Genomic DNA, 25,908 nt, shown 5'->3' with positions numbered 1-25,908 from the left:
TAAGCAATTTGTGCCTCAGTTCAGCTGCCGACTGGGCTGCTGCAGTAGTCGTAAAATTTTATTATTCAGCACGCGCAAAATTCCAACTTACGGACTACCACGCGCTTGCATGTCCCAAAACCTACCTTGCTACGGCGACTTTGGCGCTACTAGTCGATGTCAAAGCTTGAGTCTGCTTCTCGTTCTCAGGAACTTAACGAAAACTTCACTCGTTTGGTTTCTTCACTTGTGTACATCAAACAACTTTCGTCCCGATTAGGAGACGAATCGAGAACAGGGTCTTACGAGCGTCGCGTGGCGATGATGCTGCGAAAATAAATTGCCCACTCACTTGCGCGTTTCGCTTCGGGCACTTTTGTACACACTAGCACTACGTACACACTCTAGGAAGAGAGATAGATTTTCCGATTCAATAAATTTTTCACTCACGAATAACCTCCTCTGATCTGTGTGTTGTGTATATGCAGCTGATGGAACATGGAAACACTACAGTAATGGCACTTCCGACCTCGCCTGCAATTCGCTAAAAGTTGTTCAAAACTTGGTGCCCTTTCGGTTCGATTCAGGCCGCTTCAGTACTAGAAACGATGATGACTCAAGCGGAGGGAAAAAGTTTTCCATCTTGAGCTTTACCTAATCCTGGTCCCCTATATGTGTCAGCTGGTGATGGTTGGCACGTGTTTTTTTGTGTACACTGGATGAAATCCTACGGAAGAAGAAAGCAATATAAAAACGAAACTGTTAACGCTGATAGAATGTCCCCAGACAGGATGACAGCGAAAACGATGGTTATGACTTCGTTGTCGGGTTTTATGGGTTGATAAAAAAATAATAAAAGTTTTAGAAGTTCGCCAGATTTAGTTTTGTAGTGAGGTTATGGTCGGAACAGTGACAGCCACGGCAGAACATTTGCATACGATTTGCATTTCGTATGTGACTCTGTCTGTTTTTTATGAGTGTCGTCCGCCTTCAAAAGGCTCTAGAATTGCAGGCGATTTGTCAAATGACACGAAAAAGATTTATCTGCTCTATTAGGTGTTATAAGAGTGTACTTTTATTCTGACTGCTGGTTTTAATCGGTGGCATTGCTGCCCGACACTAAGGTAATTAAGTTTCAATTTCAATACCGTCAAGCTATTACAACCAGCCAATCCGATTAAAACGAGCTCCACTTATCCGATAAGCCACACATGGTAAAACTTACCGAAAAACGAAAATCTACACCGACGGGCGGTATGTATTCCCACGCCAAAAGAGAAAACTTGTATCTCGGATCACGAGCAGGCATCTGTTGTTGTTCGTCCTTTCCACTTGGCGTGTTTCGTGCACAATGCTGACCGGATTTCAATTCCTGATAGTATAACGTTATCAAATTCTCGCCACGGTCAGTTTCGAGACTTCTATTCGCAGCTGCCAATTTTCACATTTCACTAACGCCAACCGGCGCTGAGAACTGTTGCGGTTAAACAGTTTTGCTTAATCGCCGTTATTTCACTAAAATTTTCACAAAAAAAAATCCAATTATCAGCGCTCGGTTTGCTAGTTTAACTGCTTTTACCGAAATGTTCGTTTTCATTGACGGCCAGGCACCGGATTTGACCTACACACGTAGACAATTGTAATAAAACACGTTTACAAGCTGTTCACCGTTCACTTCCTCTCTTCTCTACATCAATTTTCAATTTAATAAGAATTTCGACTATAGCGATAAATTACACATTTAACATCTCACTTTGTCACGGTTTTCCTATGTGTCGTCGGTAGGTGGACTGTACATACTTGTAGCTGGCTTTCAGAATGGAGGTGCGCACACTTCTCTTCCACACTCCGGCGGTGATTTACTTGGATAGACCTTACACCAAACCAAACCAAACTCACTGCGATCCCGGCGAGCACTGATTCCGTTCTGGTCGCAAAATGCGGGTCGGTTTGCTCGTATGCTTTCTCGAGCACGCACGCTGCACGCTGAGCAACCGAAACAGGAGGACTTGCTACAACGATCTCACTCTCTTCTATCCGGCAGAGTCAGAGTGATTTCCACTAGTGATTGAGTTCCAGCTCTGAGTATTTTTTTTTTAATGGAATATTGCAATCCCCGTAGAGAAGAGCTACAATAGCTCACGCACGTATATGTTACTGCTACGGTATGTCAGGTTTCGTACGACGAAACACATTGAATGGACCGGATTACACCTGGATCATTTCCCGCTTACACGTACATTGGACTCAAACGAGGATTATGCGGATGGGCTGCAAAGGAGAACAAAAAGGGTCTTTAGTTTGTTGACATTGCTGGGCTGTTTAAGTACCCTTTGGTCCGTTTTGTACACTAAAACCGGTTAGAAGGTCGTGCATAATCCTGACAAACATCGATAATCGTTTCACTAACTAGTTGCTGATACTTCAATTGCGTTCGTGTATTACAAGGCGCATCCATTGATTTTGAGCAGAAAAGATGACGCATGATACTTTCTGTCTTGCCATATCAAAGAATGCGGAATGGAGAGAGATTGATAACGCCGAAAAGAAACTAGTAGATAAAGATTAATTTCAATAGTAGATACTCTTATTGGCTTCAATGTACATTTGAACAATGTTAAATTTCAATTTTTGAAATAATTTTATAAGGAAACTTGGGTTAACAATTCTAAAAACTTGTCTGAACAATGTATGATATTCAGTAACATTAGAGATAATTATTCAACTTTTCAGCTAAAATTATAATGAAATCGATTTTTGGATATTATATTTTTTCCAAAAAAACAGGATTTGTTTATAAAAAATATTGATTATTGGCGCAGTTATGACTGTTTATCCTGAAACTTTTTTTAGAGGCTTGCAGTGATTATGAAAAAATCTGGTTTGGTTTATTTCGAATCGGCGGACGATCATTTTTTAAATATTTGTTTTGTTTTTCTGCATACGGAAACGTTATTCTTCCGAAAACTCCATTTTCTAGCGATAAAAATAGTATTAAAACGTTTTGTCAGAATAGAAGTATTTGCATAAACAATTCATTGTTCAAGAACTGACAACCCTAATTGGTATGAAGTACGCTATAATCTTCTCCCTGTTGCTCAAATCTATATACAAATTTGGGAAATTGTTCTGAGATTTTGTAGCAAAACTTGAGTGATGCATAGTTTCGTCGTGCACGTTGAGGTGATAAATTATTTGAGCCCATACTTTGCAACCAACTTTCAGTACACAGTACGATTTATTGTATAAAAATCGTTGTCAACCACCAACATTTGTAACTCTTTGAGGCACTTTCAACTATATTAAGCTAGATTTGGAATCAGTTTTATGCATTTATGGAATCTCTTATTATTTTCTTCTATTTATTTTGTACCTAGGAAGCATTTTCAGCCCTTTTTGTCTAAATTTTGATCATATTTTTTTTCGACTGTTTTGTCCAACATCATTGTTGACCTTTATTTGCTTTCAGAGACATTTCAACGTGTTTTAATCACTTCACATTATATTCAAGACTATTTTCTTTTCGACTCCTTCTGGATTGTAGTGTTTTAAGCCTAATATTTTGAATACTTTCTTCCTTTTTTCAAGAAACATTAGTTTTTTAGGGTAATTTAGCATACATTTTTGGTAGCAGCTTTCGGCCTTTTCCTCACGCTGAATCCAAATCTTCCAAAAATCCTGCTACGTTCGAAATATTTTTCCTATATAGTCACTTCAAACGTCGGAACATATTACAGTAAAATTCAGTATCATTTTCTACTTTGCACTTTTCGGATCTTTTGGTGTGTTTCTCAGCCGTTTTAGGCTGAATTTTGATGGAGTTCTTATTATTTATGGCTTTTCTGGTCTAGTTGTGTTTGGGCTCAACCCGAATTTATCGTTGTTTAACAGACATTAGTTATGCTTTATCACTAAGTAAATCACAGAACCAAACGTTTTTGAATATTTTTTATAATAAAATGTCCATGTGGACAAAAACGGTAAGAAAGGGTTTTGTCACGGGAATCTTTAAAAAGACATTTTTCTGAATATAGGCGCTTCGCCCACTTTCAGAATAACTTGGATGCCTCGGATGAACCCGCAAAAAATAGTCATTTCGCGATGAGTTCTTGGCCAATTCCGGATCTTGATAAACCATTCGCTTCAGAAATGGTTTTTTCATTTGTGCCAATGATGCAAATACCTATTGTTATCAGGAAACCCATTACCAAATCCATCCAAAAATTAGCAGGTTTGACATGCCTAGATATCCGCTGTAGTTGTTAACGTGCAAAGTTGGTAACCTAGGTAACCACTGCAGTGCTTTCGATTTATGTCAATTATGTCGGAATAATTTAACATTTTCAGTATGGTTTTTTCGTATTAACAGAAACTGATTTGGCAAGTTTTGATTTTCTTCAACGCAGTGGGAACAGATGAAAATAAATACAGTTGAAATTTAGGAGTTGGCGAATGGTTGGACACGTGTCACTTGAGATCCTATTGTGGTCATTCACCTCTGTCCAGCGACTCCTATCCCAACCTCCACGTGGTGCCGACCGGGATACGAGTAACCTCAGCGGAGATCGGGTAACCAACCCCGGTGGAAACTTTGGTCGTATGCTGACTGGGAAGGGGGAACGTACGCGGCTGTTTCCCCATGTTAGGGGCGAATGGAGAGCTTTGCTCTCAAATTGACCACGTTCTGATTGATGGACGGCACTTTTCAGACGTTACAGACGTGAGGTCGTTTAGAGGACCGAACGTTGACTCGGATCACTATCTCGTAGTAGCCAAAATCCGCGCCCGGCTGTCCAATGTGTTGAAATCCTAGGCAACGAGGAGGATGCAGTTGAACATCCAGCGGCTATCAACTGAAGGAGTGGCTGCAGAGTACTCGCAGAAAGTTGATGAACGGATTGAGGGAAGAGTTGAAGGAAACCTGAATAACCAGTGAAGACACACCCACAGTTCGATCAGCACTACAGCGCTGGTAGATATCGAGATGCTAGAGCCGCTGAAAAAAGACTCCATCGCCTGAAGAAACGACAGCATTGGGAGCGTATTCTTGCGGTGGCGGAAGGTTGCTTCTCCAGGCACGATGCGAGGAGCTTCTACAAGAAGGTCAACGGAATCAGGAATCGAAACGTGTCAGCCCCTGTCAGGTACAACGATAGGGAGGGGAACATGATAACCGATAAAACAGAGGTGGCCAGGCTTTGGAAGGAACATTTCACTGTGCTGTTGAACGGTGAGGGAAACAGTGGAGTCGAAAGGAGCAGGGTGACTATTGAGAATGATGGTCAAGCTGTGGATCCACCATCCATGGACGAGGCGAAGAAAGCAGTGAAAGAGCTCAGAAACTGCAAGGCAGCCGGGAACGGGACGGTATTCCCGCCGAACTCTTCAAAGTCGGGAGCGAACTGTATCGGCTGTATCGTGCCATCCATCGTATCATGCTGAGAGTGTGGTCTGATGAAGAATTGCCCTTGGACTGGTTGGAGGGTCTCATATGCCCGATCTACAAAAAAGGTCATCGCCTGGACTGTAGCAATTATCGGGGCATAACTCTTCTCAATACCGTGTACAAAATGCTCTCCCGCATCCTGTTCCACAGACTGAGGCCGTTGCAGGAGACCTTTGTTGGCGAGCACCAATGCGGTTTTCGAGGGGGACGCTCCACGACGGACCAAATGTTTACCTTGCGACAAATCCTCGACAAATTTCGAGAATTCAACCTGCAGACGCACCATCTGTTCATAGACTTCAGGGCAGCGTACGATTCAGTTAGGAGATATGAGCTATGGCAGATAATGCTCGAACATGGTTTCCCAACAATACTAATTAGGCTGATACGTGCCACCCTTGAAGGCTCTGCATTATGCGTCAGGATAGTTGGTGAGATATCGGATTTCTGCGTGATGTTAGATGGTTTGAAGCAGGGTGACGGGCTGTCGAACTTATTGTTCAACATCGCATTGGAAGGTGCTATACGGAGGGCTGGTGTGCAGAGAAGCGGCACCATCATTACGAAGTCGCACATGCTTCTCGGTTTGGCGGACGATATCGACATCATAGGCATCAACCGTAGAGCTGTGGAAGAGGCCTTCGGACCTCTCAGGAGGGAAGCTGCGAAATTAAAGCTTGTCGTAAACTCTGCCAAAACGGAATACATGGTGGCTGGCAGAGTGCGTGGTAGTCCGTCGGAGGTTGGTGCTGCGGTAGTGCTAGATGGGGAAACATTTGAAGTAGTCGACGAATTTATTTACCTGGGAACATTAGTGACATGTGACAACGAGGTTAGCCGTGATATGAAGAGGCGGATAGCAGTTGCAAACAGGATCTTTTACGTAACCAGCTAAGGTCCCGCAGTCTGCAAATCCGTACAAAACTTGCACTCTATAAAACACTGATTCTTCCGGTGGCTCTATACGGCCATGAATCATGAACGCTGAAAGAGGCTGATCGGCGAGCTCTTGGTGTTTTTGAGCGTAGGATTTTGCGTTCAATCCTTGGTGGCAAACTAGAAAATGGTGTTTGGCGCAGACGCATGAACCAGGCATACAAATCGGCGGATATAGTCAAGCGGATAAAACACGGCAGGCTTCACTGTGCTGGGCATGTAGTGAGAATGCCGGATGAGCGTCAAGCGAAGGCTATATTTAGCAGGAATCCCGATAGAGGTCGTCGACTTCGGGGCAGACTCCGCACTCGTTGGATGTTTGCTGTCGACGAGGATGCACGCGAAATAGGTGTTAGGGGCGATTGGAGGATAGCAGCCCAAGACCGAGGGACATGGCGACGTATTCTGGATTCGGCACTGGATCGATAATCGGTCTGTCGCCTTGAAAGTAAAGTAATTAAGTAATTCATCTTATATATTTCTGCTAATTCAAGCTTGTTTTAGGAAATTTGAGATGAACATTTCAAAGACCAAAGCATTCTTAGTGTAGTGAGTGATTTTGTTTAGTGATTGAAATAAAAAGTGGTCCGCTAGTGATGAAAAAACTTCGGTTGGCTGCTGAACGAGTCCCGTTGTAGCCGTATAGAACAATGCGCGGATTTTGTTTTCTGAGGTAGGTGATTGAATTAAGAAAGGTTTTCGAGTGCAGATGCCCGACTATAAAATCAAATTTAAAGCTTTTAAGTGAGTTTTTGAGGATTATGCTTTATAAGGAATCTAAAGTGAACTAAGAAAAATCCATTCCATGGATTAGCAGATTGGTTTAAGAAGAAAACATGCGTTTTTTTTTTTCTATTTTCAACTGTGTTTTCATGTTGTATGAGATGAATATATGGGCTGAGATGAGTTCCCCTATAAAAGAGACAAAGACTGGATTTCCCGTTTGCCTCCATTCATCCCTACATGGTGCACCAGCCGTGTACTCGAGAAAAAAAAACACACGTGCACCTCCTAACTAATGCGTGTTCACGACGTGCGGAGAAAATTTTTTTCGCGCGAATCTAGTAGTCTGGTGCAGCGAAATACCAAATCTTTTTTTTTTTTTTTTTTTTTTTAAAGGTGGCGGGGAAATCTGCAAACAGACACCTGAGAAGAGAACTCAGGGTGTGGGGATGAGACTAGGGGAGAGATGCTGGGGTAGTTACACTCGCCCAGACACCTACTGATCCCTGTCCCGACCCACTAAAACCCCTCCAGTCTCCAGCCCTGGTCTTCCCGGAACGACGGTTAAGTATTACGTCGGGGAGTGGCTTTTGTGCGTGATGCACCCTCTTTACTCTTATAACCTCCTAGCTAACTACCTGGAGACTGGTAATTAGCTACCACTGGCGTGTTGGTGGTTGACCCGCCACACACGTTGCAGCTCCAGAACAATCTGAGAGGCGGCCGCACAGACCGCGTTCCAGATGTCCGGGTCGTCGCACATCCTCCGGACTAGATTGTCCGGAGTAGTGCCAGGCCCGCTCACAGCCATCATGTTGCTCCTCGCTCTTGCGAAACGGGGGCATACGAAAAAGACATGCTCAGCAGTCTCCTCCTCCTCCACGCACTCGGGACACATGGGGGACACCGCGTGTCCGAACCTGTGCAGATATTGCCTGAAACAACCATGGCCTGACAGGATTTGTGTCAGGTGGAAGTTCACTTCACCATGTCGTCTCCCGACCCAGCCGGATATCTCCGGTATGAGTCGGTGCGTCCATCTGCCCTTTGTGGAGTTGGACCATTCCCGCTGCCAGCGGAGCATCGAGAATGACCTTCTGGTACCTCGTATGCCCCTTGTGTCACGTTGGGCGAAACACTCTCTGTCCTCCTTGATGGCGATGCTGATAGGCATCATGCCGGACAAGACACAGATTGCATCGTATGACACCGTACGATACGCACTCGCAACTCTCAGGCACATGAGCCTGTAGGTACTTTCCAGTTTACCACGGTAACTGTTAGTACCTAGCGCTCTGGACCACACTGGCCCACCATACCTAAGTATGGACGAAACCACGCTGGCAAGAAGTCTTCGCTTGCTGCCATAAACCGCTGAGCTATTGGACATCATACGAGATAGTGCTGCAATAGCCGATGAGGCCCTCTTACAGGCATAGTCGACGTGACTCCCGAACGTAAGCTTGTCGTCCACCATAACCCCCAAGAGCTTCAGGGATCGCTTCGAGGTGATGGTGCAGTCTCCGACTCTGACCACCGCCTGTTGCTCCGATTTACGGTTGTTCACAACCGTGACCTCCGTCTTATGATGCGCGAGCTCCAGATTCCTGGAGCGCATCCAGTCCTCGACCTTGCGTATACAGTGCGCGGCCGTCAACTCGACCTCCTCGATAGACTCGCCGTAAACCTCCAGCGTTATGTCGTCTGCAAAGCCGACGATCACAACCCCTACAGGGAACTTGAGTTTCAACACTCCGTCATACATGACATTCCACAACACCGGGCCCAGGATAGAACCTTGCGGAACTCCTGCGGTAATTGGGACGCACTTCTGACCCTCCTCCGTGTCGTAAACAAGTACTCGATTCTGGAAATAATTTTCCAGAATCTTGTACAGCGACACCGGTACATGGATGCTCCTGAGCGCGAGCGCTATGGAGTCCCAACTTGCACTATTGAACGCATTCTTCACGTCGAGCGTGACGATTGCGCAGTAGCGTATTCCCCTTCTCTTGCGCTGGATTGCTACCTCCGCCGTCTTGATGACGGAAATACCAAATCTGCCGCAAGCGCATTGTACACTTCTAACTGAACTGCACAAAAATCTCGGCAAAAAGTTCTCGTTGAACCATTTTAAAAGCGAGGCGGATTCAACGGTGTATCATATTTTGCAAACCTTGCAAACCAATAATTTGCAAGGAAGATAGTGGAAGAGCAGACAAAATAATGGCAACAGAGGAACTAGTTCTTAGTGAATTAGCCATAAATAAAGATGTGTACCAGAACGAATGTTTGGAGAAAAATTTGATTCCATTTCTTCTAAAAAACACCTTACCCAATTGAAAATTTCTTGAGGATTATAGGCGTTTATGGGCACAAAAATAACCGCAAACTACAAACAGTTGAATAATAGAATCAAGAGATGCATTCACTTGCGTGTAAATAGTATGATTTTAATCTTCTACTTGCATACTATACGATACCACAATATTTCTAACTAATGGTAGCAGTGGTCATAAGCTCCTACAAGGGAAAAGGCACTACTATACCAAGTTTCGTTAGTCCTGTCAAATATTACCAGTTATAGGTCCCTGGGGAAGGTTCGTTGGGCGTCCTTCTGGTTTATTTTTATATGAGAGACTTTTCTTGTAAAGAGAAAGTTACACCAATGTATTACAAAGTGCAACAATTTTTTTGCCTTGGCTTCTATGTATGATTTTTTCATGTATTTTGACGCAAAAACAAATTCCCCCGAGTTTGAACACATTTCATCTCAAGGGGCAACAGTGGCGCCGTTTTGAATTTTATCAAAATTCTAAGAGTTCGTCCACTTATTCGCATTTTCTTACCGATCTTTTTAAAAAAAATACAGATCTCAAATGGGACAAAAACTGAGCTCAAAACGGTGATTCTACGAAGACGGTTTTTGGAATGGTTTTAGTAGATTTCATAAAGCAAAATAATATCGAGTATGTATGCGCATTAAAGGTAATGCGCTAATATCTAGAAGCGGTAGTCAAATTCGTTTTTTGTTGGTAACCACGAGGTTACAGAGTCTTGTTTAATGAGAAGATAATTGTGATTGAGAATCTTAGTAAAATATTGCCATTTTTGGTTATCAAAGCTCCTTAACGTGGGTAAAAGAAGAAGAAAAAAAAACGATACTTGCAACGGTGACAGAAGCACCTTCCTTTCTCTCACAGCCCAAATAACAATTCCATAGCTACTTGGCCTTATCCAATTCTCTCAACGGTTTTATTGCGGTAACGGCTATTGCCAACGATCTTAAGGCGGTCAGCCTCCTTACTCAAAAGAACGGACCGTAAGAAACACTTAAAGCTGTCAATAAAGCTCTTATAAAACCAAAAACAAAACCAGCAATCGCCCAAGTTTTTTTGCTTTATTAGCGGTTTCATTACGGATAGGGATAGTCAGTGTTTGTTTACAGTGATGGTGCGAACATATATTAGAAAATCTTTGGGACCGAATCGGTCAGGAAAAGGGACAGCAGGCAGAATTAGCCACCATAAGGCGCGACAGGACATTCACGAAACAAGTATCACGGCATCTCGCGCAAACGTTGGCCCATTAGTTGTACTTCTACACAGTTTCAAGATATGATCTATAAGAGTGCCAATTATACCCCGTGGGTGCTCATTATGCCCCAGTGGGGCGCTCATTGTGCCCCACACATGAATCTAATTTGTGTTTTTCACCATTATACGATAAACTTTTCAATTTGTGAATAGTGTACCTTTAATTATAGATAGTTAATTGAAGTTTTGTACTAAAGACAGTTTAAAATTTTTGTCGTTTTCCATTCTTAAATCAGCAACCAAGTTAGGGTGCTCATTATGCCCCTATTCCCCCTAACTGCCCATTTCGGGGTTACTTTCTAAAACAGATCGAGTGACAGTTTTCTCGCTGGATATATTTTCTTTATTGTTTTTGGTAAAGGTGTTTAAGTGTTACAATGCAGGTCGGTTCATGAAGATGAGGCTAGGACTGAAGTGGTGTCTCTTAAAACTGAGGAAGAAAACATGTGAGCATGAACCAAAAAAATTCTGCAGAGAGATTTTCGCAACAGAAGCCAAGGATAATGAATGTCCAACGAATTTTTTCTGCTGAATGATACTCGACAGATGGGCATTGAAGAATAGGATGTGGATCGATTTTAAATAGTGAGAGCGTTCTTTTTTAGCTTAGCATTTCGCTATGATTGTGTTTAATATTGGTGCAGTACGACAGTTGAATTTCTGCATCCTCTTGTCAATAAATATAACATGCTATTATATACGGGTCAATTTTTTTTGATACAAATGTATCAAACGAATTGAAAGTCTGAAAATAATAATGAAATCTACAAGATTCTAATATTATTTTGAGGCGGGGCTTAGCGATTGGATAATTACTCCGGAATGTACTGCAAGTACTCAGTCATTCTGTAAAGGGTCTTTGGAAGGTCGGTAGAGCTAACACCTTCTAGATCCCGAAACAAAGATAGTTGCAGAAATGAAAGATAATTGCAACTGTCTTTTTTTCACTACATCACTGCCAGACAGTGGGATCTAGAAAGGTTCCACACACACACACATTAGCGGTTTCATTACGGCTAGCGCGAGTCTTATAAAATCGAAATAGCCAACCGTTATAAAACCGGTTTTAATGCAGTCATTTAAAAATTGAGAACAGCAAGTTGGCTATGGAAAATCTCTCATAAGATTGTAATAAGTGTTCAGTTCCAATTTGTCAAATTTGTAAACAAACATGGATTCGTGGGAACGGATAAAGATTTTTGGCAGCTTTAAACGAAGTGTGAAGAGAAATTTCAACTAAAGAATTAACATTAGGATAAATGAAATTAGATAAAATGGTAAAAATGTTAGGAAAAATGTTGTATTCAAACCCTCCAGAGCTAGTTTTGGACAGAAAACAATCTCAGGATCCGTGGATGAAATGACTCCAGAGTGTTTATCATCGAATCAGTTCGGAACATTTTCAGGTTCGATGAAAACGACAACCAGATTCAATGAAACGATAACCACCTGATTTTAAATTCAAAGAAAATGCAAGAGCTTATGGACAAATAGATTTCAGAAATTTTTCAATATGTGGAAGTTTCGTTCACCAATAGTTTTTGAATAAATCGACGACGGTAGTTGCAATTAATTTTGTTTGGACCGACTAGATTAAATTTTTGTGACTCCTATCCGATCGAATGTGCAACACACACACGCACACACACGCACACACACATTCACACACACAGAAAGTGGTTGTTTATAAACAAACTTAGTCTCTGACAATTTTTTTCCGAAATTGCCGATTCTGCTTTTGACATACCGTTACACCATGTCCTTATACATCATGGTTGCTACGACAAAAGTCTACAAAAAACTCTGCACACTTAAGAACAAGCAACATCATCGAAGTAGACGTGTGCGTTGCGAATAGACGTCATTTTTCGAGTCCGCGTTTTTTTCAGAGGAATTTAACTCGGATAAAATATTACATAACTGGCATCGTTTGCCAGATTCATCCTGCATTGTTTGTCCTGAATCCTGATTTGTGTTATAACCCGCGCTCAGGGCCTTTGATTTCCTGTGCTGCTGTTCATCACTATTTGCTGCTGTTTGGCTGTGTTGCTGCGTGTGGCCGTGATCTGGTGATTGTGCTGTCGAGGACAACTCGAGCATCGTTGGGAAAACGCTAAGAAAGAGGTACGTGCTTCTTGTCGGACCTATTGCGCTTACCTAAGCGCAATGGATGTATATCCCTTACCCCCCGATCCTCCGTCCCCAAACCTCATCGACCCTGTCCCTCCTGATCAATCCTCTTCTGACCCTGTTCCAGTCACCCCCCGCCCCAGGCTTTATCCAGACGGAGCGGCGGGCAGCCGGTTTTTTGTGTACTTTAGGCCAAAAGCAGGGCCGAAGTCGAAATCGTTGAATATTTTGCAGATTTCAGAAGACCTGACGTCACGTTTCAAGGCCGTGTCTGAAATTTCAAAGGTCAGACCAAACAAGCTCCGTGTTGTGGTCAATGACCGGAAACAGGCCAACGATATAGCCTGCTCCGAGCTCTTTACTCGAGAGTACCGCGTATATGTACCCGCTCGCGACGTGGAGATCGACGGCGTCGTGACCGATTCGGGTCTGTCGGTTGAGTGTATACTGGAAAGCGGAATCGGTTGCTTTGGGAACGCCGCATGCCCCGATGTACGTGCCCAGTCACGTGACGATCCACCGGATGCGTCTACCTGTGCGCCTGTATGTTCCCCGCGTAATGAATTGCACTAATTGCAAGCAGTTAGGTCACACTGCGGCCTACTGCTGCAATAAGGCAAGGTGCGGCAAGTGTGGAGAGACCCATGCTAAGGCTACCTGCAGTGTAAATGCTGAAAAATGTATTCACTGCGGGGAAAATCAGCATGAGCTCTCCACATGCGCGGTGTACATACAGCGCAGGGATAAAATCAAGCGGTCACTCAAGGAGCGTTCGAAGCGTTCTTACGCAAACATGCTTAAAAAGACCGCGACCACCTCTCCCTTTACTTCAAGCCCCTTTGATCCACTGTCCTCTGATGAAACCGATTCGGACGATTCACTAGGGGAAACATCCTATGTAAAACCTGGGGAGTCTAGAAAGTGGAAAAATCTTTCCTCTCCTAAGCTTCCCCGTAAAGGTCCTAGGATTTCTCAAAGTGAAATTAAAAATACAATCACTACAAAAAGTGCTGAGGAAAAACCGAAGCAAATTCCTCCTGGGCTCGGAAATTTAAAGTCTCAGAAGGAGTTCCCAGCACTTCCAGGAACATCTAAAACCCCAGTTGTTCCTTTTGCACATCCAGTAGATGATTCAAATGCTGGATTGGTGAAGTTTTCAGATATTGTGGACTGGATTTTTGAAAACTTCAATATACCTGATCCAATTAAAAAATTTCTTAAAGCGTTCCTCCCAACAGTTAGATCATTTCTGAAGCAGTTGACTGCCCAATGGCCCCTCCTTGCAGCGATCGTATCCTTCGATGGCTAATTCATCTCCTAATTTGAAGGATTCTATTTCTGTTTTACAGTGGAATTGTAGAAGTATTCTACCAAAAATCGATTCATTCAAAGTTTTGATAAATAAAAACAAATGCGATGCATTTTCCCTTTGTGAAACTTGGCTTACTTCGAATACCGATCGTAACTTCCATGATTTTAATATTATCCGCCTTGATCGAGACACCCCATATGGAGGAGTACTTTTAGGGATTAAAAAGTGCTATTCTTTCTATCGTATTAGCCTCCCCTCGATTCCAGGCATCGAGGTTGTCGCATGTCAAATGACAATACAAGGTAAAGAGCTTTGTATTGCCTCAATATATATTCCTCCCAGAGCACAGGTTGGGCAACGGCTGCTCTTTGATTTAATAGAACTTCTTCCCTCGCCACGTTTGATTTTGGGAGACTTCAACTCTCATGGTGTGGCTTGGGGTTCCCCTTACAATGATAACCGCTCCTCTTTAATCTATAACCTTTGCGATGACTTCGACATGACTATTTTGAACAACGGTGAAATGACACGTATCCCTAAACCTCCAGCGTGCCCAAGCGCTTTGGATCTATCCTTATGTTCGACGTCGCTACGGTTGGATTGCACATGGAAGGTAATCCTCGATCCTCACGGTAGCGACCATTTGCCTATTCTTATTTCAGTTACAAACGGGACAACTCGCATGCGACCAATTGACATTCTGTAAATCGGCAGCTTTGGCTCCTGTAACAGAGACCACGCTGTCGTTTGCAAGTTGTCTTATCGTGCATGAATTTGCCAGACATTCGTCGATGTCATATACATAAAAAATGTAAAGAAGGGGGGTTAAACACGAGCCCTGAGGAAGACCCGTGTAGCTAACTCGAAAAGTTGCAAAACCGCCATGCGTAAAATGCATGTGCTTTTCGGACAACAAATTGTGCAAAAAATTTTAAAATTGGAGAAAATCCTTGTCGGTGAAGTTTACCCGAAAGAATGCCAATTGAAACGGAACCAAAAGCCTCCTTAATGTCCAAGAACGCAGACGCCATTTGTTCTTTGCGAGCATACGCCAGCTGAATATCTGTTGAAAGCAACGCAAGACAATCATTCGTCCCTTTGGCACGGCGGAAGCCAAATTGAGTATCTGATAGCAGACCATTTGATTCGACCCAATGGTCGAATACAAGTCGAATACACGCGAAAGTTGGATGGTGCGAAACCAGCTCAAAATTGTGCTTTTTTAGCGCAATTGTTGATGTAATTCGGAACCAGTACAATGATTGCGTGTTGGGCATAACGCAATTAATGCTCTAGCGTTTCTCCAATGTATTTGGCAGCTCCAAACTACTACACCTAAACAGTTTTAACTGGTATCAAGCAGCATTGCAAAGCGAGCGAGAAGCAAAACCATTCTCCTCCTTTCTGCTTGAGGACGAGACATATGCTACGCTTTTCAAGTCTTTTGCACACACGCTTTCGAGAGAGATACTTTTTCTTCTTCATGCATTCCTCTGAATAGCAGCAAGCACGCATCGACAGTATGAGTGAGACTAACAACACTGGCATCTAGTATGTACAGCACGGGTGTCTCGCTCATTTCGTAAAGCAACGAGACATCGCCTTGCGCGTCGCATCCCAAACCGAAAAAGAAGCGAAAGAGCAACCTGCAAATAATATGTGAAGAATCTAGTCTCGTCGCATGTATGGAAAATCTACGAGCACGTAAGAAAGAGCAGTCACAAATACACTCGATGTGAGAAATAAAGTGTCGGTATATGATACATATTCTGATTTCAATCTATGTCAATTTATTCGCAGTACAACTGTTGCGTTATGCGTTTCACACATTTATTGTGCGATTTCTGTGCAACATTTGTGCGAATCGGGAAGGCCGATGATTGTACAAGACTTCAACTTTTGCGTGTATGACCTCACACGGAATGTCGATTGGAAGTTATACGAGGAAATGATTTCAAAAGCGGTCGAGTCGATTCAACATCATCCACCACTTGAAGAATACAACCTTCTCGCGGGCTTGATTCTCGACGCCGCGATGCAAGCCCAAACGAAATAAAACGAAAAAAAATATCCCGGCGTGACGATCAAAGAACGGCCTCCCACTCCGTGGTGGGACAAAGAGTGCTCCGATGTCTACACGCAAAGATCCGACGCGTATCTGACCTTCCGGGATACAGACAGTGCCGACGACTTTAAAAGTTATTCGGAGCTTGATACCAAGTTTAAAAGTTTGGCTAAAGCAAAGAAACGCGGATATTGGCGTCGGTTCGTGAACGAGACGTCGAGGGAGACATCGATGAGCACTCTTTGGAACACAGCCCGAAGAATGCGGAATCGCGTAACGGTCAACGAAAGCGAGGAGTCTTCAAGTCGGTGGATATTTGATTTTGCCAGGAAAGTATGTCCGGACTCTGTTCCTGAGCAAAACATTGTTCGCGATGCGTCTCCGGGCCACGACGCGATAGAATCACCTTTTACGATGGCAGAATTTTCAGTTGCCCTCCTGTCCTGTAACAATAACGCGCCTGGGTTAGATAGAATCAAATTCAACATGTTGAAGAATCTACCCGGCAATGCCAAGAGGCGCTTGTTGAACTTGTTCAATAAGTTCCTGGAGCAAAACATTGTACCGCAGGATTGGAGGCAAGTGAAGGTGATCGCCATCCAAAAACCGGGGAAACCAGCTTCTGATCACAACTCTTATAGGCCGATTGCAATGCTATCCTGTATCCGGAAATTGATGGAAAAAATGATACTCCGTCGTTTAGACCATTGGGTCGAATCAAATGGTCTGCTATCAGATACTCAATTTGGCTTCCGCCGTGCCAAAGGGACGAATGATTGTCTTGCGTTGCTTTCAACAGATATTCAGCTGGCATATGCTCGCAAAGAACAAATGGCGTCTGCGTTCTTGGACATTAAGGAGGCTTTTGGTTCCGTTTCAATTGGCATTCTTTCGGGTAAACTTCACCGACAAGGATTTTCTCCAATTTTAAAATTTTTTGCACAATTTGTTGTCCGAAAAGCACATGCATTTTACGCATGGCGGTTTTGCAACTTTTCGAATTAGCTACATGGGTCTTCCTCAGGGCTCGTGTTTAACCCCCCTTCTTTACATTTTTTATGTATATGACATCGACGAATGCCTGGCAAATTCATGCACGATAAGACAACTTGCAAACGACAGCGTGGTCTCTGTTACAGGAGCCAAAGCTGCCGATTTGCAAGGACCATTGCAAGATACCTTGGACAATTTGTCTGCTTGGGCTTTACAGCTAGGTATCGAATTCTCTCCGGAGAACACTGAGATTGTAGTTTTTTCAAGGAAGCATGAACCTGCTCAGCTCCAGCCACAAATAATGGGTAAAACTATTTCTCAGGTTTTGGTACACAAGTATCTTGGTGTCTGGTTCGACTCTAAAGGCACCTGGGGTTGTCACATTAGGTATCTGATTAAAAAATGCGAACAAAGAGTTAATTTTCTTCGTACAATAACCGGATCATGGTGGGGAGCACATCCGGGAGACCTTATAAGGCTTTTTTTTTTTTTTCTTCACATAACATTTATTTGACACGGCACAAATACAATTTAATGTTTAACGGCGCCAATTATATCTGATGACTTAAAAACTAAAGCAAATTTTTTATCCTCGCTGCCGACTACGAGCTGAAATTAAGTCTAACTTAAAACTAGCATGGGATTTCCAAACCTTATAAGGCTTTATCAAACAACGATATTGTCTGTAATTGAGTACGGGTGTTTCTGCTTCCGCTCCGCAGCAAACACATATTTGATCAAACTGGAGCGAATACAATATCGTTGTTTGCGTATCGCCTTGGGTTGCATGCAGTCGACCCATACGATGAGTTTGGAGGTCTTCGCTGGAGTACCACCATTGAAAAACCGCTTTTGGAGCCTGTCTTCTCGTATTCTTATCAAATGGAGGTTTTGAACCGTCCTGCGATTGAAAATTTTGAAAGGTTAATCGAACTTAATTCTCAAACCCGTTTTATGACATTGTATTTCAATCACATGTCCCAAAATATTAACCCTTCTTCGAATATTCCAAATCGTGTCGACTTATCAAATACTTCTGATTCTACTGTGTTTTTCGATACATCCATGATAGAAGAAACTCGTGGAATCCCGGATCATTTACGCGTGCAGCAGATCCCCAAAATTGTTTCCAATAAATATCGAAACATCAACTGCGACAATATGTTCTACACTGACGGATCACTTCTCGATAGGTCCACTGGCTTCGGTATCTTCAATAACAATTTAACCGTCTCCCATAAGCTCGTTAATCCTGCTTCTGTTTACGTCGCAGAATTGGCTGCAATTCAGTACACCCTAGGGATTATTGAAAAAATGCCCACGGACCATTATTTCATCTTTACGGACAGTCTCAGTTCCATTGAGGCTCTCCGATCGATGAAAGATGTTAAGCACTCTCCGTATTTCCTGGGGAAAATACGGAAACATCTGAGTGCCTTATCCGAAAAATCGTTTCAGATTACCTTAGCGTGGGTCCCTTCTCACTGCTCGATACCGGGTGATGAGAAAGCGGACTCTTTGGCTAAGGTGGGCGCAGCAAACGGTGAAATTTATGAAAGACCAATTGCCTTTAATGAATTTTTCGCAATTGTACGTCAGAATACGATCATCAGTTGGCAAAATTCTTGGACCAAGGGGGAACTGGGAAGGTGGTTACATTCCATTATCCCCAAGGTATCGACGAACCCGTGGTTCAAGGGATTGGATGTAGGTCGAGACTTCATTTGCATGATGTCTCGGCTCATGTCCAATCACTATGGATTTGACGCGCATCTCCATCGTATTGGGCTCGGGGAAGGTGGTATCTGTGCCTGTGGTGAAGGTTATCACGACATAGAGCATGTGGTTTGGTCTTGCCATGAACACCGTGGCGCTAGGTCTAAATTAATAGCTTCCCTGCAGGCCGAGGGTAGACAGCCGGCTGTTCCTGTTCGTGATGTCTTGGCGAGCCTTGACCTTCCCTACATGTCCTCCATATACATTTTCCTGAAATCCATCCATGCACCAGTCTAGCCCCACTCCTTTCCGTCTACATCCAACTTAACCGCAAGTACACGTTTGGACCCCCGATCGAGAACCAGCAACTAGACCCCGCACGATACCAGCAACTAGAGGCCCGAGAAAGTCCATTTTCCAGTTCGTGTCTTGGTTTAGCAGAACATAACAAATAAGCTGCTCATTGTTTTTGGCTGTTTGAAGAACATCATGACGCCCCAACAACAAATCACCAGTTTTAAAACGCGTTTAGTTTTAGTTTTAATCTTAGATTTAATTACAACTCGTAGTCGGCAGCGAGGATAAAAAATTTGTCTTTAGTTTTTAAGATAGTTTATGAAGTAAAATTCTAGATATAATTGGCTCCGTAAAACATTAACTGGTATTGTGCCGTGTCAAATAAACGTTGATTGGAAAAAAAAAGAACAAGCAACGCAAATACTAGAAGACTCGGAAATAAATATGTCCACAGACTGAAAAATATAAGCGAAAATATATTTATATTTACAAATATACTTAAATATAATAAATAATAGAATTCAAAAGAAAAATCTGCAAACCTGGTATCCCTGGTTCTAAGAGAACGGTAGACAACTTGTATCTTTTTTTGACGTGCAACGAAAACCAAAAAACGCGGGTGTCAAATTATCAACCATCTGATTGGTCGTTTTGCTTTGACACCCGTTGACACACTGTGTTTTTTTGCTAGTGGGTGCCAGCCGTGCTGATCGATATATTTTTGTTTCACTGTTTTTTTTTTGTTCAGGAAAAAGACAAATTTACGGATGATTCCAAAAATTTTGCTACATTTGTTTTATTTCACGAAAACTTTTGTGCACAATGAAGTGTCAAGGTACAAGTAATTGCAGGCTTCATTCGGAACTTTATTTTCGTCGGTTTCTCAAAGATTGTTGATACTGGTGGTGATACTAAGTTTGATGTTTCAGCAATTTGGACTTTCAATGACTAGTACCAACAATTCAAAAATATACTTTCAAGCATTTAAATCGACAATTCAAGATTTACCGAACGTACATTATCAAACGAACTAATTATAATTAAAACTCAGGACGTTTGAATACCCGAGATATTACTATACTCCTTATTCAATATTTTTGGCTACACTGAAGAGCAGCGTACCTAAAAAAGAAAAACTATACTGTCATAAAACTGATCCGCTCTCCGACTATGATTAATAAAGTTGCAGAGTTGCAGAACGTAAGTTTAAAAAAGTTGTGTCGTTTTGCCTAATCCCGTGATAACATCTCGCTACGGGAGTGGCTACGATATTGCAAATTAGACAAAACAGGTCAGTGTAAGGTTGAAAAAAGAAATTTATTGTTTCTAACTACGTGTGCCATTCCAGAATTTGATCCGGCAAATTCTCCCACAGTTCTTCCAGTTACAGTGACTTCCAGTGGTGTTGTCGGCTTCAGTGGATGCGGCGGTGATTTCTCAACTCAATCGAATGATTATGTGTTCAATTGTTATCTCGTCATGATCTGGTTTCCAATTTTTACTTGTGTGTCCTGTGTCTGAATCCTGTGGTGATCGCTGCTAATTGAAAAATTACTGCCACGATAGCTGTTACTGCTTTTACTCAAAAATAAAGTTAAGGCGATAATCCGGCTGCGGCCTTGGTGGGAACATGATGACCACAACGAGGCTAAATTAAATACTTTAAGAGCGGTTTGCATAATCGTACCCTTTACAACACAGTGCACAAGTTTAATGTTCCTTGTGTCTCTTGTTATTGGGAAGATAGCAATGCCACCGGGTAGGTAGTAAAAGGTGAAAAAGAAAAAAAAATTATTCAAAACACACCATTCGACAACTAATTTTCATCTAGAAGTAACATGTAGCAACTGAATAAATTGTGCCTTGTCTTCAACATCTTGTTCCATGAAATAGATTCTAGATCTATCTCAATGGTCTGCTCGTAAGCGTATAATTGTGCTGCTGAAACAATCCGAATTTTCACTGGCTATTGTCTTCGCTACTTTCATTTGAATTAAGGTCCTTATGTATTTTTAAGTAAAAAAATTGAAATGCGTGCGATCATTTATTAATTAAGACGAGATTTGCGATTACGGATTTGATTGAAAGTGGATGCAGACCGTATCAACTTCGAATTTGTGCGGTTACATAAGTAAATAAAATAAATAAAGTTAACTCGCATTCTCCTTTTTTTTTGTTTTTTAGACTTATTGTGTGTACTTTCGAGTTTGTTATGTAGTTTGTACTGCAAGACTCGCTGCTGTTGTAAAACTTGACTCTAGGAAAAAACAAATTGCATAACTGTTTAAGTGGTGGTGGAGTGACATGTTTTTTTGAATGTGGTGTTATTTATCCTTGACCAATTATACTTATTGCGGCTATAAGTAATGCCAGTTGCTAATCAGCCACGCTATTTTGATACAATTGAAACTTTTTATGACCTTGAAATTCAAATCTAGTTTTTAGTCCAACTAATGGATAACTGTAACACCCAATGTTTATTTTGTTCTTTTTTTAATATTGGAAAATATAGATAGATTTATTTTTTGGTAAACTGGGGTTGAATTACTCGGATGATTTGTTTTCTATCAATGTAACTTCTTGTTAAACAGTACTGTTTTGAGGGCGCATGAATTTTATGCGCCTAATGCACAACAAAACTTTATGCGCATATGCTTGAGAACTGATTTAACCGCTCATAAGTTCCACTTTATTTATCATCTTCCAGTAATATCGCCATTAGAGAAAAAAGATTTCGCGATTATCACCACCACAAATGCATGAGCACTTTTCTTTGCTAGAAATTCCCATATGGAAATAAAACATACTGGCTGCTAAAGTTTATGTGAAATAACACAACAAACAAACTTTTTGTGGTTGCTGGCAAGCAGTGAAAAGTTAAATTGAACTTATTGTAGCTAGTAGCAGAGCGCAATAAGTGTACCTGTACTTGATGATATTCAGCGGTAATGCCAACTGCTTTTAGCCTACTGCTACAACTTCCAATTGGGTTTAAAGCGGTTTTGTTGTTGTTCCTATAATTTGTTTAGCAACCTTGGCAAGCGTGGGCCACTTCGCTGTAAAGCGAACTTATAGCGGTTATCAGGAGGTTCTGATGGTGTCTATAGTTTTAATAGCAGGTCTACGAAACTGGTCATAGAAACCGCTATAAGAATGCAATACGGCACGAATTGTTACTTGGGAGTGGTTAAAGATGCAGAAATAAACTGGGTCTCTGGCAATAACGATTGTAACACTTCCTTCCTTCCTACCCTAACTGATGGTAAATTAATCCCAAAATGCCGTCTATTTTTGCTTTTCTGTACTCGTTTTATACGTTATGTAACACGTGATATAGAATTGCTTAAGTGAAGAAACATGTTCTTTCAAGTAAAATTCATTGCTTCACACGAACATTTTCATTCTTCAATAGTGGTTTGAAAAATTAGGTTTCGTATTTTCATTACAAATAATCATTTTTAAACTCGAATAAAAAAGCTCACTTTCCTATCATCGTATTTACCACCTCAATTTAATAGTAAGGAGACGGGACAATAGTTGAAAATATGAAACTCTTGCATGTAGGCCTACCTAAAAGAATTTTTTTGTGAACATTAAGTAAATTTAGGAAAATTCCGTATTTCAAATTAGGTGAATTTTTAAGGAAACGCCTATGAACAAACAAATTCAGGAAACTCTTAAGAGTAAAACAACGTTTCGGTTATTCTTCTAGTGTATTAAATACCACGCGTCTCCATCAAAAGCACGCCATTCAAAGTGTTTGATCTCAATATCTAAAGTAAAATAAAGTAAAATGGATTTTGACTAGATTTCAACTCTCAGGACCTGAACGCGAAAGTAATAATGAACTTATTTTATAGGGATGAAAAAGTTAATATATAATCACGGAATTTATCTTACGCACCGATAGAAAACGTTTTCTTCATGCCTTTTGATTCTCAATCTACCTTATACATAAATGTATCAAACCGCACTCCGGTGTCGAATTTTCGTATGTGGAACACATGCTGGGATAAATATCCAACGATGACATCCAGAGCGCGTGAATTGAGAACAGTCTGCATATAAATTGCAAATTTCATCTGATCGAGATGTCAAAGCCCTCCCCCAGCCGAAAAAGGGTGACTACGAAGCGGCATTTCTTCTGCAGAAACCATTACAGTGTCAACTTACGCGTACGCTTTAACAATACGAAAAATTTCCAACGGCACAAAAAATGGGATGAAAACACAGCACGAGAAGATAAAACCGACTCCGTAGACGTAAAGATGTTTCTGCACCTCCCATCGGAGTTCCAGCAGTAAACCTAATGAATGTCTTTGCTCGTTATGCCGCACAGCACACTGCGCTTCCTCGGGTGGACGACTTTAGCGACCACCAAACGCAATTTTTCACTCAACTAAACGTGCCGTCCGAGCCACATTCGCGCATATTGCAGTCGCTCACTGATTTCTCCGATAGTGCCCCGTAGCTGTTATATTTAGAAAGATAGACATGGCGAGTGACAAAATTGCTTTGCCGTTCAAGGACTATCTGCTGGAATACGATTCCAAGAACCAAATGACAGACTACCCCTAATGACTGCTTCCGAGCAAAAAATAGGTCCTTATAGCGCGTTTGGAAAGGCTTCGTCCTATGCAAACGTAGTACAGTTTTTTTCGTCCGCACAAAAATCTCCACACTTACACGCTTCTGTCCAGTGACAACTCCCCACTGGCCGGTTGGCAAACAGGGACAAATTAGACAACGCTTCCGGTTCTCTCCTTCCAGGAGCGACAACTTCAGTGGGTGATAATAAACCAGACTCGACAGAAACTGCCTGCATGTACAGTAACCTTGATTTTCACTTTTTCACTTTCACTCACACTCCAAAGTGTGCTGCTGTACAGCAGTCCAACAGTTAAACCGAAACTTAGAGAACTGTAGCTTGCGACTTCCGACCGCGACGAGTGTTCGAGCGAGACTGAGTACTACACTAGCGGAGAAAATTGTCTACCAGCAGAGCTTCGATTGGGAGGATGAGTTCTTCCATCTGATGGAAAACAGGAGGATTGATCTCGCTCACAAGAGCGAATAGCCGAACAATTGTTTACACGAATCGTAAACAACGCCGGCTTATCAGAGTGAATCTGCTATCTCCGCTGATAGCACGGCGCACATGGTTGTGGGGTTGCAAGTTTTAGTGCGCGTTCTAATGACGCTGCTTTTATTATTTTGTTATTTATTTTCAGCTTAGGGTAGGCAAGCTTCGATATAATGAAAATGATCCTGAAATGTTGCCTTCTCGTAATTCCCCTAGGTTCTTGCTAATATCAAATTGATTACCCGTGTGAATAGGATGTTGTGTAACATGTCTTGGGATAGTAAAGTTCCTCGTTTCCTTATATTTCAATTAAAGTTTTCGAAACAACGCCTTATATAAGCGTGACCGTCCCAGTGGAATTATTTGGCCATCCATTACAAAAAACATTTAATCATAATCCAATGATGTTGGGACAGGCTAGAGAGCGAGAGCGGGGAAAGAGAGAGAGAAGAAAATAAACACAAACACTCCTGACACAACTTCAACGTTTCCCAAAACCAACCACACCTCCTCACAGCAAAAACAGCTATGACGTCATACACCATTCCTTCGGTTCCGTGCACCACCATCCAGCACCACCCACCACGACACCGTAAAGCAGAGTAATGATGCAAAGTAAAACAGATTGTGTGGAAGTGGGGCATACGGCGTGGTCTCCCCATTCCCCCACTTTTCTTCCGAGTAGAATCACTAGGAGTATACCGAAAGGTCGAACGAACCACTTTTCAGACCGAGGGACGCCAGCGGATGTAGCGTGTGACGAATCCGGATGGGTGAGCTTCGATCTAGGCGCACTACCACCCACCGATCTAGTCCATATCCACACACAACTAGCGCTGAAATAGATAACGGTCGATGGGTGAAACGAATCGGCTAAAATTATATGCGCATGTTCGAGAGAGCATGCCTCGTAAATTCGTGTGGACTGATGTGTACGATTTTGGTTTCTTGTTGTGCTGATGCGTTGTGAAGCAGATGACTGCTTGCAAAACTACCGACAGCTGCTACAGACAGGTCAACGCTACTACGAGCGGTACGAGTGTTGAAATTTATTTACATGCAGTGTTTTCGTTCCAATCGATATGCAGATTTTTGACGGGACTACGTTTGGCTGTGTAAATTACGTTGGCAAAATAAAATTAAACATGAAAAATTGTTTTATTTATTGACGTTGGACTTCGTCTTTGAATAATATTTAGAAGTGCATTTTCTGGAAGCGTTATTAAGTTGTTGAATTAATGAATATAAATACCCATAAAATGTATCGCCATTTGGTGATGTGATTGAAACAATTTGATAGCAAAGGGCCATCATGCCAGTCGAATTTAAGAACAAAGCTCTCCCCTTCTCCACCCTCTCGACTTTTGAATGTGTCCATCAACGTTCGGTTCATATGAGACGTCGCCAAAATAAGTCGAACTCCGAAGTTTCGCCTATGAAGTTGGTTTTGCGGGGTGAAATACTCATTTGTCGTAGGACATGGTAGCAAAACGCATCACAATTAAAAAGCAGCAGAGGGCAAACATGATTTTTCGTCATTAAATAATATCAGAGACGGTCACAGCGCAGATAGTACAACAGACTTCTTACATTGTTTTGTACCTTATAAGTTAACCTTCTTTTAATGAAACA

General features: G+C 42.1%; 1 protein-coding gene across 3 annotated transcripts in view; it reads right to left on the bottom strand.

The window, feature by feature from the left end:
- LOC129726161 (diacylglycerol kinase 1) overlaps positions 1-24,141 on the bottom strand; it is a 247,884-nt gene extending 223,743 nt beyond the window's left edge. For all 3 annotated transcript variants that reach the window (XR_008728257.1, XM_055682855.1, XM_055682856.1), the window contains exons 1-3: positions 23,880-24,141; positions 1,205-2,250; positions 126-706 (exon numbers count right to left, since the gene is read on the bottom strand). The gene's annotated coding sequence lies outside the window, so the exon portion shown is untranslated. The remainder of the gene's footprint in view (positions 1-125; positions 707-1,204; positions 2,251-23,879) is intronic.
- Positions 24,142-25,908: the final 1,767 nt, after the last annotated feature.

The sequence above is a fragment of the Wyeomyia smithii genome, chromosome 2 (genome assembly GCF_029784165.1).
Source record: "Wyeomyia smithii strain HCP4-BCI-WySm-NY-G18 chromosome 2, ASM2978416v1, whole genome shotgun sequence".
NCBI classification, from domain to species: Eukaryota; Metazoa; Arthropoda; class Insecta; order Diptera; family Culicidae; genus Wyeomyia; species Wyeomyia smithii.
The sequence above is the reverse complement of the archived record's forward strand: the minus strand, read 5'-3'. Positions and strand labels throughout refer to the sequence as shown.